At 37.5% G+C, this 18,421-nt stretch overlaps 1 protein-coding gene across 3 annotated transcripts in view; it reads left to right on the forward strand.

Annotated features, from left to right (window-relative positions):
- Positions 1–18,421, forward strand: part of LOC121729830 (ecdysone-induced protein 74EF) — a 196,616-nt gene that overhangs the window by 165,587 nt on the left and 12,608 nt on the right. The window lies entirely within an intron of this gene.

Consider the following 18,421-nt stretch of genomic DNA (forward strand, 5'->3'; position numbering starts at 1 on the left):
GTAATATAGCGTTATATAAATAATGAAAGTATCATCAATGTTAACAGCGGTCACATATCGAAAATAACAAAAACAATACCGCGCATGTGTGCGTGCACAGAATAAATATACGCAGAGGACAAACTTTGCACTTTTCGAACAAGACACCGCTGAGCTGATCGACACGATATTTCCATAAATGTAAAACATTTTACAGAAAACAATATAATAAAGGAGATGCCAAATTATACATTAACAATTTGTTACTTAGCCCCGTGATAGTTTAGCCACATGTTTTAAAATCCTTAATGCTCATATATTCGATTATTACTACCATGACCTATGTATGGGCAAAAGATATTGTACGACAGTACGAAAATATTTATATTATTAAGTAACCTTGTTGAAAATGTTCTTACATTCTGTATCTATTTACTTTGTGCTGTGTGTGTGCACTTTGCACACATGTGTGTATGTGTGTGTGTGTGGAAGGTGACCGGCGGCGGTGCGCGGGCGCAGGCGGTGAACGCCCCACCCGGAAGGTCACCTTAACAACAATTTCGGGAAACAACACCTTCCATTGTTCCCAAAAACAACTGTTGTTGGCTTGTTATGTGGTAAACGGTTGTTACTATTGAGGATGCGTTACGTAATACATAATTAATTATAATAAATTAACTCTCTTAGGCTTTTCTGCAAAATAATTTTACTCAACGTGTCTCCATATCCAACTAAATTGGTTCAGAGGTATGCGCTTGAAGAGGTAACTGACAGACACATTTCTCTATTAATTTCTTATTATGGATATTAATATCAATAAAACTATAAATTTAGAGACAGAGTTGAGAAATTGTTCTATCTACCTTTAAAATAAAGGGCGTATTATTGAATCAATCAATTTATTAAAATGAGTGTAATAAAAGACGTGTGCGCTGAACAGCTGGTGTCACAGGTTAAATAAAATAAAATATTTAAATTATTTCATTACATCATTGTTATATGTATAGTGTAATACGAGGGCTGCTATTTATGTATCCGGAATTAAAAAAAGAAACAAACATTTATCATTTAATATGGTTTTATTGCTTTTCAAAATATTCGCCGCGATGATCGACATACGCTGGAACCAATTTTCATAGCACTTTTTCCATTCTGATTGAGGTATCTCCAAAACGTGCATTTTGAACGCATCAACAGCCTCTTCGCGGCTCGAAAAACGTTGACCACGTAATTTGTTATTCGCGTATGGAAATAAAAAGATATCGTTAGGTGCCAAATCAGGGCTGTACGGCGGATGACCAGTCAATTCGATCTTTTGACCCTCCAAAAACTGAGTTGTTTCAGCTGAGGTGTGACAGCTAGCATTGTCGTGATGTAATATGATTCTGCGTTGTCGGTTGTCCTTTCTTATTTCTTCAAAGACTTCTGTAGCGGTAGCACGGCGACCAGCGGAAATGCGAAAGTATGGACAAACTGTGGAAATAAACCTAAGGTGCCGTTCCGATCTTTTTTCGTTCCGAAAAATTCAATTAAAATGCCACTTTTTGACACACTATAGTATATGTCATAATGTAGGATATTATTTGAATTTTTAGAACTATAGTCTGTTATAAAGTGGCTTTTTAATTGAATTATTCGGAACTAAAAAAGATCGGAACGGCACCTTAAATTTATCTCCACAGTTTGTGACTATAGTCTGTCATAAAGTGGCATTTTAATTGAATTTTTCGGAACGAAAAAAGATCGGAACGGCACCTTAGGTTTATTTCCACAGTTTGTCCATACTTTCGCATTTCCGCTGGTCGCCGTGCTAGCACTACTGGTAAACAAATGGTCGTATACCATTCAGAATTAACCGTTTTACGATTCTCTAATGGCACTGTAGCCACATGTCCATTAATTCCAAAAAAACAGGCGACCATTTGCTTCAAAGTACTTTTTGCACGAGTAACTTTTGTTGGTTTCGGCTCATCTTGGAACACCCACACCGTTGACTGTTGTTTAGTTTCGGGGTCATATGCATAGATCCAAGATTCATCACCTGTGTAGATATTATAAACGGCTTTTGACGTACCACGGTTGTATTTTTTTATCATTTTTTTGCACTAATCGACACGAGCCCGTTTTTGATCGATTGTCAAGTTGTGCGGAATCCAACGCGAACATATTTTTTTTACAGCCAAATGTTCGTGTAATATCTTATGTATGCTCGTCATACTTATGCCTAAGGACGCCTCTATCTCGCGATATGTAACATGACGATCACGCATTATTAGTTCCCGCACAGCATCTATATTTTGTGGGACAACAGCTGTTTTTGGGCGACCTTCTTTATTTTCATCCGTGAGCATAGACCGCCCACGATTAAACTCACTGTACCAGTGATAAACAGTGGTTTTTGATGGTGCTTCATCTCCAAAAGTTGCGGTGAGTTGAATAAAGCACTGTTGTTGATTTAGCCCACGCCGAAAATCGTAGTAAATCATTGCACGAAAATGTTCACGCGTTAAATCCATGGCAAATGAAGACACGCAATTTTCAAAATGACGCCACAATGGAAAAATAATTGACAGTCACATGAAACAAAATGTATTCTTCAACCAAAGAGTTCTATTTTCAAATGTTGTAATTACTTTTTAAATATTGTTCTTGTAAGTGGCCAGTTCCGGATACATAAATAGCAGCCCTCGTAAGTAAGTGGGGCTGGAAAAAGATCCACTAAAAATATAGTTACTACTTTTATAGTTATTGACTCTACAATTTAAAACATTACAGCAATAACAGCTAACGGCCGCAGTCACAGGAAGTTGATATTTTACTTTAATTTAACGAATATTTTGACATAAATACATTTTCTGTTGAACTCGTCATTAGATTAAAGTTGAATAATTATTAAATGTCTCTGAGCGCGGCTGGTCTCTATAGGAGCTCCCACACAAAACTGCGAATTCGCATCGTATCGCCTCGTAATGTCATTTTAGTATGAGTTTTGCTACAGATTTTTGCGATGCGATGCCAATTCGCAGTTTTGTGTGGGAGCCCTAAAATATATTAAAAAATTCTTTTGACTACTGTAGAAACAGCATACTATAGAGCTGCCATTACTCCTCTCTTCTGTTGTTATTATTTTGTTGAACAATTAGTATTGAGTATTACAGAATTCCCGTGTTGTTGTCGGTGTGTACTGTGTGGTATATATAGCGCGCGTACTTTCTCGCTATTCTGGCCGCCGCGCTTCCGGGGGCGGCTGGCAGCGTCCCAATTCGCAGAAACTAATATTTTCAACCACTCAGTACAAAATACCTTTCAGGAAATACCTATATTTTCATTATTTTTTGTTTTTTTTATTTCATAACTTATAAATTAAATAGCATTCATTAAAATATTAAACGTCGTTCAACCGAAAAACGTTTACGGGAAACCGTACATTTTTCCTGTGCCGGAACCAAATTTCATCCCCACCGCTTTAGCGGTTTAGGTTAGGCGTGAAGATTTAACAGGCAAATATACTTTTGCAATAATTATAATGTACATGAAAGATAGACAGGAAAACATTCACAATAAATAAAATTAACATAATGTACCAACTTTATACATCGCTTGTGCAGTGTTTATTATCGATATTAAAGGACGACTATGAAGATTATAATCACAAAATGCACAAACATCCTTCCTGAGCCTGCAGTTTTATACCTTAGGAGCTAGAGGCCAATAAATATAAAATTGCAAAAAACATTCACGAGATCTCTATCACCATGTTTCATTAAAAGTAGAGTTTTGTTTCGCTGAGCTAAAAAATAGAGCTTTTGGTTTATTTACTGTGTCTATACTCTATGCCATGAATTTCAATGTGTTTTTCAATTTTGAATGATATCTTCTATGGGGACCATTTTAGTATTGTTCTACGTAAGGGTAGAATTCTTAGTCCATAGCATGGCGTGACTGTTATCAGAAATTGCATGTTATATCGTTGATATTATATTATGTATTTGGAACAAAATTCATAAACAAGTTACAAGTTACAACCCTGCTGCCGCCTTAGTTCTTACATAAAAACATCAATATAAGGCTTTACTCATAACAATAACTTCCTCTGGAGAGTTATTAAAAAGTAAATAGTCATCGAATATAGCGAAATATACCGCTCCCAGGCAAAAGCTGATAAGTATTTGAAACGGGTTGCGCCGCGAGTGGTGCGGGCGGGTTGCGACTGTCCTCAGCTATTTGACATTGTACAAGGTCAGTGCTCCTGTATGCGTATGCGCCGCGCGTCCGCGAACACTTTCGATTGTGCATCACAATAATCTAAAACTCTAAAATATCAAATAGTACCTGTTACTCATGCCATTTACATTTAGAACAAAGAGCTATTCATGACTAAGCTTCCTGTAGACTTAAAAATCAGTACACCGTTTGCATTTTTTATTAATATCGCGGCAAAAACGAGCCGAACTTCGACAAAACAGCTTTATTACATACTAATACTCTGTACGCAAATGTGTCACTGTTTGTTACATTTAATTCCTAGACTATAAAACTCTGTCACCAGCAGTATTTCCGGACCTATACGACCTGCAAACCTTCAACTGCCTTCAAGAAGAGAGAGTATTCCCTCTTAAAAGGCCGGCAAGGCACCTGCAGCTCTTCTGATGTTGCGAGTGTCCATGGGCGACGGTAGTTGCTTTCCATCAGGTGACCCGTTTGTTCGTTTGCCCCCATATTTCATAAAAAAAGACGCTAAAACGACTTGGATGATGCTTGGTATTTATCAAGAAAAGAGATATCTCGCTGTATTTAACGATTTAACAGTACTGAATTGATTATTTAGACAGGAACTTGTCATAAAATGATTCTTACTCAAGTAATGACTGGCATGCAGTAGGCAATTACAACGGAAACGATAAGATTGAGAGATAACTCGCTGCCATCCTTCATCCTTTATCTATAAAGATAAATGCGTGCTGCAGAAAAAAATGAAGTTTTAAGTTTATTTAAGACAGCTGTTTCATAACAAGCGAAGTAAATAGATACAATTACTTATACTGAGCGACAAAGACAACATTTTTGCATGTTATCACGTTCGAATAAGCGTCACTTGTAAGATGCTTCTAAAGTTCCGATAAGAATAAGCTATGGAAGATAACGAAGAACTCGTTTACTTAATTATGGGTCTGTCGCTGGTTCACACCACAGTTTTTCGAACCGCGGTTCGAAACAGCGAAGGATTGTTTTTTAATTACCCAATTCATACCGCGATTCGAAACAGAGAAGACCTGTTTTTGAATAAGTGGATTCGAACCGCAGTGTAGATAGTTCTATTATTACATATTCCTTTAAGTACAGTTAAGCTCAACATAATTAAGAAATCAAACCTTATGTCATTATATTCATAATAAAATTATCTTTATTTTGATATAAGGTTTATCGCGTAACTGGATCGTTGCAAATTACTAGTATCGATTTACCTGTATATACCTGCCTACCTGATAATTGCACCGGAAAAAAAAGTCAACCCAGCGTTTGCATATTCTATGAGCTACATACTTTCGATTAGTATACAGTTTTTTGCGTAAGGGAATGAGTGTAATGTTTGAAAAAAAAACATTTTTTAATTATTAATTAATTACACTTTGCACCAAATTTTTCAGACAACCTCCTGTAAATAAATTTTTTAACATATTTAATTTTATAAAAAAATCATTTTCATCCCGTAATACGATGGGTGAGGGTCGTTCTATGGCCGGATCTTAGACTATAAAAATATGCGAGATGGGCGCAAAAAATGCCCGACTTAAAAGAATAGGTAACATCATAAAAAAGTTATTAGCGGGTGAAATAACAATCGGTCACTGTCTGGAAAAATTAAGGGTTTAAAATTATTTTTATTGTTGTACTTCTTTGTTTTTTTTTTATTATTATTGATTATTTTAATTTTTTGACTAAGATTTTATACAGTTATGTAATTTTAATTTTTTTTAATAACATTAAATATGTGATTAAATGTGTGAATAGTAACATTAAGCATGTGTGTGTTGATTTGTTTAATTTTTTACTGTGATTGTATACAATTATATAGTTTTAATTATTTTTATAAAGATTATTTTCTTTTTGAATACTTATTTAAAATTTACGACTTTGATTTTATGCAATTAAAACCTTATTATTATTATATTATTATTTAAGTTTCCCATTTTTTATGATTTTGAAAGAAATGTAATTTCTTTATTAAAAATGTGTTTTTATTCCTTTTTGAAACAACTTTTCTATACGTCTGTACAAATAAATAAATGAGACTAAAAAAAGTTTGTTACAATAATAATTATTGGCTTAAATTCGTGGTCCGAATCCACCCATAGCGAAAAATAATTAATAAGTGGTTTCACACCACTCCAATCACCGTGGGATACAAATCTATCGGGAATACAAAATATTTCAAAAGCGGTTCTTCGCTGTTTCGAACCGCGGTTCGAAATTCTGTGGTGCGAACCAGCGAAAGACCCTTAATTATGCGTTTTGACAATAATCGATAAATCCTAGTTTTGACAGTCATTTTTCCCATAAAACCCGTAAAGTTTCCCCACATCCCACACCAAATATGTACAAGACTACAAGTGCATGTAAAACGTGACAATAACATCATATTATTATGAAATCGAGACTAATTACTTTACTATCCGATCACATACATATTGTAATAAAATAATTGTTATTTATTACTTATATAACATTTATTTTATACAATTCATAGCCGCATATGATTCTTTAAATATTTAGCCAAAACTAAGTTGTCCAGCCAAGTAACCACCCTCTTTCGAGCCCAACTAAACCCAACCTAATTCTTTTTAGCCACTATTTTATTATATTTCATCATAGATAATATGTATCTATTAACAACTCTAAGAGATAACGTTTGATTAATTGTATTTCAATCACTGGACACGACTCAAGATTAACAATCTGTCCAATGAATAAGTTAATTTGAATTTATACCTCATAAAGTTACCAAATTGAGTGCGCACACACCCAGCATACAGTACTAACATAATATAAGGGATATACAGTAGTTTAACTTTATACTAGGCCATCTGAATGGCCTAGTATAAAGTTTAACTACTGTATATATAAAGTTAAACTACTGTATACACACACATAACCATGGTTTCAGACATCTTGAAACAGCAAAACTACAAAATATCACGTCGCACGCGCATAAAACTTGTACCTTAACAGACCTTAATTAACATTACACAACTTAGTCACTCTACTGTATTAATACTGTACTACTACATACACATACTACATAATATACATACTACACACGTGTAGTAACCGCACGATTTTGGGTGTTGCAAACGGTTGCGCCACACCATTGTACAGTACAGTATAGCGAAACGCGACCTTCCTGAGTTGGTCAACCGGTACCGAGCTTTCGTGTGTTTGGTATTTTTTGCCTGACTGTGCGAGGAGGGTTACGTTTTTAATGTAGTTATTTAATAGTATATAATAATAATAAACTGACAGATTAGACAACACTCACATTTTTTTAAATATCTAAGTACCTTTGTAAAAATGTAGATCTACATCCGACCAAATGCAAGTCTTATAGGAATCTCGGTACCTGTATCTTACCTTCTTTATTTATTTTATTTTAAAGTCAATCTTATAGGAATCTACCTACTTATTTTATCAGAGCTTTAAAACCGAGCTTTCAAAGCATCGTAAACTCTACATAATTATAAATAATATGTACATATGAATAATTATAAATATCTATACTTTTAAGTTCCTTTCATCTACAATATAAAAATTACTGTCCTATCCGAAAAATTAAAAAAAAATCAGGCTTTTGTCACCACAACCATACACCATACATACACGTAAATAAAAATATGAGAGAACAGTACGGGCGTAATCGGCGGAACCTTGAGTGTTGGGCAACCAGAGATGTGAAACGCGGGGATTGTGGACGGCGCTGGTTGCGCAACCGGCTCGTCTCCAAAACAACCACTGCTAGTGCAATTAGATCCTTCACTTGAGAGCCTTGGTTGAGGAAAAAAACTGGATACACTAGATATATATAAATATATATACTACTAGATGTTCGGTGTAATATGTACATATGTAGAGTTACGAAAGTTGTAAAAATATATAGTCTATGTTCTCTTTTATTGGTGTAGGCAGGTATGTAGCTTGTGCTAGTAAAGGCTGTAAAAGGTAAAAACAATCAGTTAATAAGATTCTAATAAGACTCTAAGTTGAAAGCTCTTAAAAATCCTTAAAAAGTTGCTGAAAGCGCTGAAAAGTTTTTGGGAACCGAGTATTTTTGTGTTCAAAATATCGTGTAAGTACTGTTAACATCTGTCGCAAGCACCCATTTAACGTGTATTTCATACAAAACTCATACGTCTAATGGCCAGTGATTAGACACAGGTTGCGTGATATCTCGCTGGTTGTTTTCCTATTTATCACGGTGACCCGATTCTGTCACGGCAGGTTGACGCACACATCAGCAACCACTCGCACACACATCAACCGACAACCGTGCTCTTTAAATTGATTGCTTTATCCTTACAGATATTATGTATGTTATGCAACCCTTGACGGATTTAGATAAAACTTGATACAGACATAAATTACATCTTCGAGAAGGATCTAGAATACTTTATAAGCCAGCGAAATATTCCTGAGATATGTACATCTGAAGTCGCGCGCCATGTACACAACGAAACTGAAATTACAATGCAACGCTGCAGCGCGCGCGCGTGTGGTGTGCGTCTAATGCGTGCGGTGGTGTGCGTGCGCGCGGGTGATCGGCCCGTTTCAAGGGCAGTGCAGCGCTCATATTAATAGTTGGCTACTATTTTCGCCGCGCGACTACTTGGGACCGGAACGTTATTATTGACATTCGCAAACACACACTTACATCATAACTACAGGCCTTCCAGTCTTCCAACAACCTCTATGCCGACTACATAGGGATCAGAATAAAAATAAGTTAAACGGACATAATTGGCTGTCACAATTTCTGCGGTCCGCCATGTTCTTTTTTCAAAGCAATTTAAATTGCAAGTTGCTTAGGTACAGTGCAATAAAAATAGCACATTAATTTTGTTTATGCATTATGTATAATTACATCGAATACATCCTATATCCTTTACAAGATATAACTGCAGTCCTATCTCAAGGAAAACGCTGTAGGAAATTCACAGGAAAATAGTTTTCGGTCTGTTGACCACGCTGAATGCTGATCTACGTTTTAGTATTCGGAAGATTATTGTTAATATACAGGGTGTAACAAAAATAAGTGATAATACTTTAGGGTGTGTACGTGTTCCTTGTAGAGAGTTAACTGTGAAAGTTGCAGCTCTGAAAGACGAAAAAATTTTTTCACTTTTGTATGGGCAAGGGCCCGAGCGTCACGAGTTTCCCCATACAAAAGTGAAAAAAAAATTTCGTCTCTCAGAGCTGCTACTTTCACAGTGAACTCTCTACAAGGAATACGTACACACCCTAAAATATTATCACTTATTTTTGTTACACACTGTATATTTTCTAATGCATAAACACGAGGGCGTACTTTGCCATAGATAAAAAAAATCCACAGAAAAATAACATTGGTGTAAATATTCCATTGGTCCAAAATTGGTTTCTCATAATGAATGTTTAGTATATTGTATAGGTTTTTATAGCGATTATAAATTTATACACGAATTACAGAATATCCTACTTCGTACAGGTTGAGGAAATGTCAAGCCTAGCAATCAACTGTTCAATATATATAATTCGCGACTTTAATTTTAAATTACAGATTGGTATTAAATAATTCTAAGATATACCACTTTTTGGACTCTATTACCGTAGCAAGTACCTAAGTACTATAAAGTTTATCTCGGGGCATGAGACATTGTAAAACAAAGAAGTTGGTGTCCGACATGCCTCTAACGCTCAAGGCGCTCACTTATCAGTAGGATCGTCACGTAGAGACAGTTACACAGAGGTCGAGCACCAGGGCAGTATGTACCAGTCGGGCACCTAGGAGTTACTCTAGCAGTATTTCTCAAGACGCGCCGAAATATGAGAGGTTTAAGGCTACCGTCAATGAAAATTATTCACTATACAAAGAAGACAACTAACTACTAAGATGCTTTATGTTTATAATATAAGCCTTAGTGCTGATTTGCATTGATACAGTAGTAGATACCGGACTGATCTCCGAAATTGGATGCAGTAAACAATAACCTGTACAGCATCCAGTAGTACGCAAATATGTTTGATTCCATAGCATGATCGAGTAGGTATCCGACGCCTGTACTCCCTGTATGTATCAATGTCAGCACTTATGCATGCAGATATATCTGTTGTCGCACCTCCTCAGTCCTCCCGTCTACCAGGGTCACATGTACCAGGAGCGCACGAGGAAGCGCCATCTGCCGGCGCGGCGCTTGCGCAACTGACCCACTTGCGGCGCGGCCGCTGCCAAACGCCTCCTCCATTACATATTTCGGTGTCGCAACGTCGCATCCGAGTTGAACGGCCCGCGACCTTGGCTCGAAAGCGAAAGGACTGCCGGAACAATTCGGTTTCGGTTTCGGCGGCTTCGGGCACTTTCAGCACTTATTCAGCGCATGCCCCCATTCCCCGGCCCGGAATTCAGATGCAATCTCGAATTGGAGCGCAAAATATCTGAGTTCAGGACGATCTCGATTCGAAGCTGAAATAATTAGGTGATTTGCGTACGTGACTAGAGAATATATACGTCAGTAACCGCACCGGGCCCTGATTCAGCCGTGCGTCACCTGATGCGCCGTTTCGCAACCTTTTCCTTCCGAAACACGGCGCAGATGTGATGAAACCCGCTGGAGTACGCTGAAGGTTGGCCGATACTAATGAGTGGAGTGTCGACAGCTATTGAAACATACCGGAATCTGCTTTATCATCATTACCTACCTTTTACTTCATGAGAAGACTGTGACAAAAGATTCGTTTGTTTTAATAGGCTACGGCCTACGATTTAAATTTTTTTATGAAATAAGGGGGCAATCGAGTAAGCGGGTCACCTGATGGAAAGCAACTTCCGTCGCCCATGGACACTCGCAGCATCAGAAGAGCTGCTGGTGCGTTGCCGCCCTTTTAAGAGGGAATAGGTTAATAGGAGAGGGTAGGGAAGAGAATAGGGGATGGTAGGGAAGGAAATAGGAGAGAGTAGGAAAGGGAAAAGGGTAGGGGATTGGGCCTCCGGTAAACTCACTCACACGGCGAGCCCGTTTTCTGTGAGCCCGTGGTATTTCTCCGGTCGAGCCGGCCCATTCGTGCCGAAGCGTGGCTCTCCCACGTCAAAAATTGCTTAAGTTTTGATGGGTATGGTTTGCTCCTCATGATCCCTAATAACTGTACAGGTGTAGCACAGAACAAGAACAGGCCACTCATACCGCACGCGACTATTTTTATCGTTCTCTCAGGATTTTATGTTACGCAGACGAAGCAAGTCTAAACCGACGATAATTCTGGCGATTTTCCGGACTCTCTTCGCTGATATTTCCTTCATCACGGAGACCTAATTCTCCCCCGTCTTACGACGTCCAGCCGGCCCACATTCGCGTGGCTGGGTTCCGGTTATAACACAAGGGCGCCCGCCGCCCGCACCGCACCCGCACCACAAATAGCACTTCCCCTTGTGCGATTTACTCCTTCACTACACCCGTGACGTCATAGCGCACTGCATAAGCCAGAAAATAAGTTATTGTCTTATACCTACGCATTTCTAAATGATCTTCTGTGCTTGGTAATTGACAAAATTTTTGCACCTATCTCTCAAATAATAAATTTAAGGATTAACTATGCGTATGCATTCAGATAATAACCAAGTAATTTATCTTTACATGGTCTTAATACGTTTAGCTTCAAGTAAATTCAAAAGCACAAACTTTTGCATATTATTATTCAGTAAAATATGTTTATTAGTAGTAATTAATAAACTAGAATATCTGCGTAGAGCACAGTATAACGAGGTCAGTGTTAGGACACACCGCATAAATAGACTATCTAGTGCTCTACATAGAGTTATAGATCAGTACTACAAGTCTACGCTCCATATAGATTGTAACAGAGATTGTTTAGTTTGTTTGTTTGTATTACACTACATTATATGCAACTTGACGCAAAATATTACAGCATGACGGCGGCAATTTCACGATGTCATTGTCAGATATTAATAAAATACGACATCATACTGAATAGCTATTTCATGTCATCTGAAATAACACAAGTGTGTGCGTGAGATTCGCGAGGACTAGTATGAAGAAAGCATACTGTATATTATTTACATTGTGGTAATAACGTTTGAGTTTGTAGATATAGAGTACTGTATAGTGTATAAGCGGTAGGCCTAAGGCAGTCTGCGTTTTATGTGTGACCTAAATATCTAGACACTAAACGCCGGTCCTGAGTGTAATGGCTCGCAGGCGGTTTACCCTTTACGACTCATGTTTGACGACTCGGGACTTTCATAGTAGGTTTTTAGGGTTTTAGGCTAAAGCTAAAACAGTAAACGTGGCACGGAAGTAGAAATTTTCTTGTTTTATTTTAGGGTTAATTTAAAAAAGGTAAGTTTTTTTAATTTTCGGTTCGACTGAGATCGTCATTAATAGGTCGTTCCACGGTTGAAAGTGATATTCGGGAAGCGTGGTGAGTGGTGATAGTTGTATTTCGCAAGTGCCACGCACGCCCGGCGCCCGCAGCGCTGCGTCAGTGCCAACTGCCAACACATTCCGACCGACGCCGAGTTGCAAAACACACACACACACATACGAGTCCCGATAACAACAATAATAAAATAAGTACTGTAATGTGCATAATACTAAATAGGTGCATGCCGTTGAGAAAGAAATAGGGAAGAAATGGTACAGGAAAAGCACTTTGGCACGCAGCTTATACTTTCTTCCCATAAGAATTCTCTCTCTGTTAACTATAAAAATATATTACTAGTTATCTTTGTCATGTTCTGTCTAAATTTTATTCTACTCTATTTTTGTCCCGGCAGTTACAAGCAAATTAAAAAAGACTTGGCTGTGATTCGCGATGTAGAGTTAATTTTATTTTAACGCTTAAAAGTCATAAAGGTAGCTCAAAACAAAACGACCAATCAATAAATATGATGTAAAGCCGTTCAAAATAAATATAATATAGAGTTCGACTGTAGTATGCGCAGGAGATCGGCGTTATTTATGTGTAAATGTGACCTATCTCCGTGGGAAAATAGCACGCGGAATTAGAACGACTGTAATCTTGACGTTCTAAAGTAATCTCTGTCATTCTGAATTTAAATGCGGGCGCCATGTTTTGATTATGACTAATTGGATGTTATTTTTGGCGGAGTAAAAATGTTTTTCAAACGAATAATATGATATGTTACAGCTTATCTATTGCATTTATTTATTCATATTTCTTATGGAATATAGTGTCTACTTTAGTATTTGTATTACAATCGTGAAATTCATTCTATACTAACAGTTCTTGTTTTCTATTTTTAAATCATGTTTTTTTTATTATTTATACAGACAAGCGTAACTTTTCAAATGTGAAACAAAACTTGGTAATTTCGAAATTTAGGAATTTGTCCTAATATGAATGACAAATTAAGTCGTTAGGTACAAGTATCCAAGTATCCAACGCTTTATGAGTCAGGACCGGAAAAAAACATCGCCATTTTAGGCCGTTGGCATTTCTCCAATAAAGCGTCATCTCTAATGGAAGAGATACTCGTTTTTAAGTTGAAAAGGAAGAAATTTGTCGCAATTATTGTCTAACAGAATTATTACTTACTAGGCATGAAACAGAATTGGATTAAACTTTTTAATCGGAACTTAACGCGACTTATTTAAGTAGTAATGCTACTACGAGTACATACTTTTTCTCGACGTTTAAATAAGTCGCGTTAAGTGCCGATTAAAAAGTTTAATTATAATGCATCGCGAAAGTTTAAGAATTGGATTAGTTTCAATAAAAATATGTTTTTTGTTTTGTGTCTAATACCTCAAAACAAAAAAAAACTCTTTATTGAAACTAATCCAATTAGTGCAGTGGACTAGGGCCTATTTTCAGATTGTAAAAATTAGAGAAGTGTAGGGAAATTAAAAGTAGAACGGTAGAAGCTTTCTTCGAGACTTTTTCCAAACAAATGTCTTTCTATTAACTAACGAACAAACACACAAACAACAACGCACGATCTGACGAGAGCTGTCGATCGTTCCGGCCTGTTTGCGGAGTCAGGGCCGGTGAGGCAACCGCTAGAAAACCAGCCTTGACCCACCCGACCCGATCCGATCTAACATACTGTTTATACTAAATCAGCCAGGAAACGGATCCAGCGACTTCTAGGTTTTGACCAGAAAGATAAAAACTAATCCCAGAATGTCAAATATGTATTTTGATGAAACAGTTAAAATGTTGTGTTTCAGAAATGAATAATGCGGGATGGGGAAAATTATTGTTTTCTCAATGTATTTCCTGTTGCATTGTTCTGCACAACAAATAATGTAGAGTCACTAAAATAACTGCAACAAAAATACCGAAAGTAAGTAAATCGGTTTCTTATTTGACCTAATTGACTCTATTCGTTGCTAATTTGATCGAAACAAATTCGTTGCTGATTTGACTGAAATAATGACTGTATTACTAGTTGGTGATTTGATTCGCATCATTGTTTCGCGCGAACAATGCGCTATGTAGGCCGCGGGCCGCGGCGGATGGACGTAGGAAACCGCGAGAGGAGCGGAAGCGAGCACGCGAGTAACCGTGTTCGCAGACAATTAAGATTCGTTAACGCCACGATTTTGCTCATTTTCAGTGGGCAATTAATGATGATAATAAAATTAGGGTATCTGCAAAATTACATTTTCCTTCTAGATCATTTTGAAGTTTTAAACTGGTACTTTTAAAATGTAGAGTTGTTCGTGTGGAGAGTTAGAGACTGTTTAATATTCCAACAAGTTTTTCCTCGTATGTCATGAATTTATTTAGGACAAAACGGCAGTTACTTACAAAAAAATCACAAACTTGTAATTACCTAATTTCGAAGAATTGAGATATTAAAATTTAAACTAATGCGAAATAAAAACAAATTATATGCGAAATTTTAGAATTGTAGTTGATACTTCCATTGCGACAGAATAGTTTATCATTACTCCTTGAAACTTAGAAAACTTGGTGATTGATCCAAGATGGCGCCCAAGGAAGTGTAGGAATTCGCGAGCGGGTGCGGGCGAGGCGGGCGCGGGGGTGCAACGCGCGGACGCGGGGGAGGGGGGCGCGTGACCTTCGCGCGTTGATGCAATGTCGCCGTGTCATTGACCACGCCACGCTGCGCGCAAACAGTTGCACCTCAACCCCCCGCCCACTCCCGCCGCCGGCCGGGGGGGCGCCGGGAGGGGTCGAGCGCACCCGGGCCCCCCCCGTCTAGCGCGCCCCCCCGCGCTCGCCGACGACGGGACTCAAACGATCGCATCCTTCGCACCGAGCTTTCGCAGTTTGTACCGTAATGAAATTAAATATGGACACCCCCTCGTATATCCAGCGAGAAAAATACCGGCGCTCAAAGGGATGCACCTCTCAAAGTGTATTGACTTTGAGATTTCGTTATTCGTTGTTCGCTCCGCGTTCACTGTACTTTAGTTTACCGCCTGTTAAATGTGTCGAATCGCTTCGGGCCGCTCGCGAACGCGTCGACCTTGTTAATTACGCGTATTTAATGCAATAATATCGGCGACATTTCTCGTTACATGTGTTTACGTAAGCGGGCTGCGGGGTGCATGAACTCGGCGCGATCACCTTCGCCGCGTCCCAATATACAGGTTGAGGACAAATCGACAATAAAAGTAGTTTCGATAAAACGAGCACAAACAGCGCTGTCGCGGCGGCGCGGGCGGCGGCGCGGGGGCGCGCGGTGCAGCGAATGACGTCACGACACTCGCGAATATTTTTTTCTTTTATTGCCGTATTTTAGCAAACAAAATCTAATGCTACGATTTAGGTAATTATGCAGTCATCGCCTGATTTTGGAACAATATTTGCTTCGAAACTGCTATCATTCGTTTCCTTTTCCTGCCATTAATACCCTTATCTGAGCGACGAGGTACAAACTTACAGCTAAACGTGTAACTAGCAACATCTAGCAACGCATCTATTCTCCGCGTCTAGTGAGCTAACCTAGCGCAACAGTAAAAGTAGTGTTTTTTCCAGTGCAGCTATCAGCTGAACCTGACCTCGGCCAACACGCACGCCGGCGATAGCTGCATCCGGCACGCTGTTTGCATAAAAACCACAGATAGCCCGCGACGGGTTATCAAATATTTTTGTAGCTGCAGCTACAGTTCGGGCAAATGTGTGACGGTCACGGGTGGCCGCTCGTGACTTTGCTTTAACCGTAAAAGCGTCTTCCCTCTTAAAAGGTCAGCAACTCTTCTGATGTTGCGATTGCCCATGGGCGACGGTAGTGTTCTTTCCTGGCTTACTCGTTTGTCCCCTGTTTTCGTCTAAAAACCTGCTGTGTTACAATGCACGTACAAGCAATTCTCATTGATCAATGATTATTTCCTCTTTACTGTTGCGAAATCAGATTGAGCCCATATTTTACAGTATTTTTCTGAAAATACGAGTAATATTCATTAATCAATAATGATATTTTTGGATTCGAAAATTATAATTTATTATTCCTTTACAATAGGAAGTTGTAACATCCACTTCCGAGTATTAATTAGAAATACAACACAATTCCCTTCCCAGAATACCTTCACTTGAGTATGTCGATTATTAAGTTATCGATAATTTCGAGTAATTAATAATTTTCATTGATTTTATTCTTGTTATTAGATTAGATTATAATTTATAACATGAATTAATAAGTATATTTTTTGGAAATTTAAAATAACATCATTTATGTTATTTTAAATTTCTAAAAATTATACTTATTAAAAATTATCATCCACCATCCATCATTGTAGAAAAGGATAAAAAATCTTAAGTGGCGGCTTCCTACTTAGATAATGACAATATGGTGGTGTCAAATGCTCTTAAACTTTTTACGTGATTAAACATTTTTAAGTCATTAGATTCATGATGTGAGTAAAATATTAATGTAAAAAATGTAAATACTTTTTTTTTCTTGCGCACCTTTCATAGTTTTTTTATTATCAAGTATTAAATAACATTTATTAACTGCATCTATGTATATATACGTAATAAGAAACAGCTTTTATTTTCGACCACAAATCACAATACGTAATAAAAAATAACAATAATATAGTATCAAACCGTCCAGACAGTCCACCCACGCTTGATTTAAAGCGGAACTTCCCTATCGTAATCCGTATTTCCTGTATTTCGTTGCTTTTGTTTTGCTAAACTCCAAAACTGTTTGTTGCCGTGTTAAAAATAGCTGAAAGATGACATAAATTGATAAAAATTAGCAATAACTGAGGAAGCTACGAAACTTAAATGTCGAAATGCCTACCCTTCATCAAGTCATACTTCTTTTCTTTTATGACACCGGAGTCTTTATTAAGGAGTATTTAATTTATAACACAAAATAATTTTGTTGTTTGTTATAAAATAATTGTTATTACAAACAACCAACTTATTTTAATATAATTATTATGCTAATACAATTACAATCCTTTATGAAATTTATTAAATCGTGTGTTTTCCTCAATTATGAAACATAAATTTGTACATACAATACAGCTAAAAGTACATGTTAATTATTTATAATATATGCTCCTTGTACTCTTATTGTACATAATTTATTCATATACATAATACAGTTCACAAATACATCAGTATGATCACACCGGGTCACATCACCTCTCACCATAACAAAAGTCCCAAATTGGTCACTCAAGTGCCCAGGTTTTTGAATAAACCCTGGTGTCTAGATATAACTGGGTATTAATATATAGACAAACTAGCTGTCCCGGCAAACGTTTCTTTGCCATATATAAAGTATTTCGCCCGCATTATTTTATCGAAGTGACTAAATAAGTGTGTCACCATGGCAACGTCCATCGCTATCCCGTCACACAAACAATGGTCGCCGTCAGACTCGAGTTGTAATAATTTACTTTTATTTATTCAACAAATGCTCTTATCAATATAATAAGTACCCAGTAGCCGATTCTCAGATCCACTGGATATGCATTTTGGTTAAAATCAGTAAAGTCGTTTCGGAGGAGTACGCGGCCTAACATTGTGACACGAGAATTTTTTATATAATAAAATAGTAAATTGTAAATAAATAATCCAAGAAATCAAGTCTTTACTAAATGAAAGAACGAACTCTATCGCGCTAGGCTCCGGTAGTCTTAGGTAATAATAAACTCCTCGTTAACCAGACGAAAACAGATAAGTTTGACTTGTCTGTCTGTGTATCCGTCCGTAGCATATAGTAGCA

This window comes from Aricia agestis, chromosome 8 (genome assembly GCF_905147365.1).
Source record: "Aricia agestis chromosome 8, ilAriAges1.1, whole genome shotgun sequence".
Classification (NCBI taxonomy): domain Eukaryota; kingdom Metazoa; phylum Arthropoda; class Insecta; order Lepidoptera; family Lycaenidae; genus Aricia; species Aricia agestis.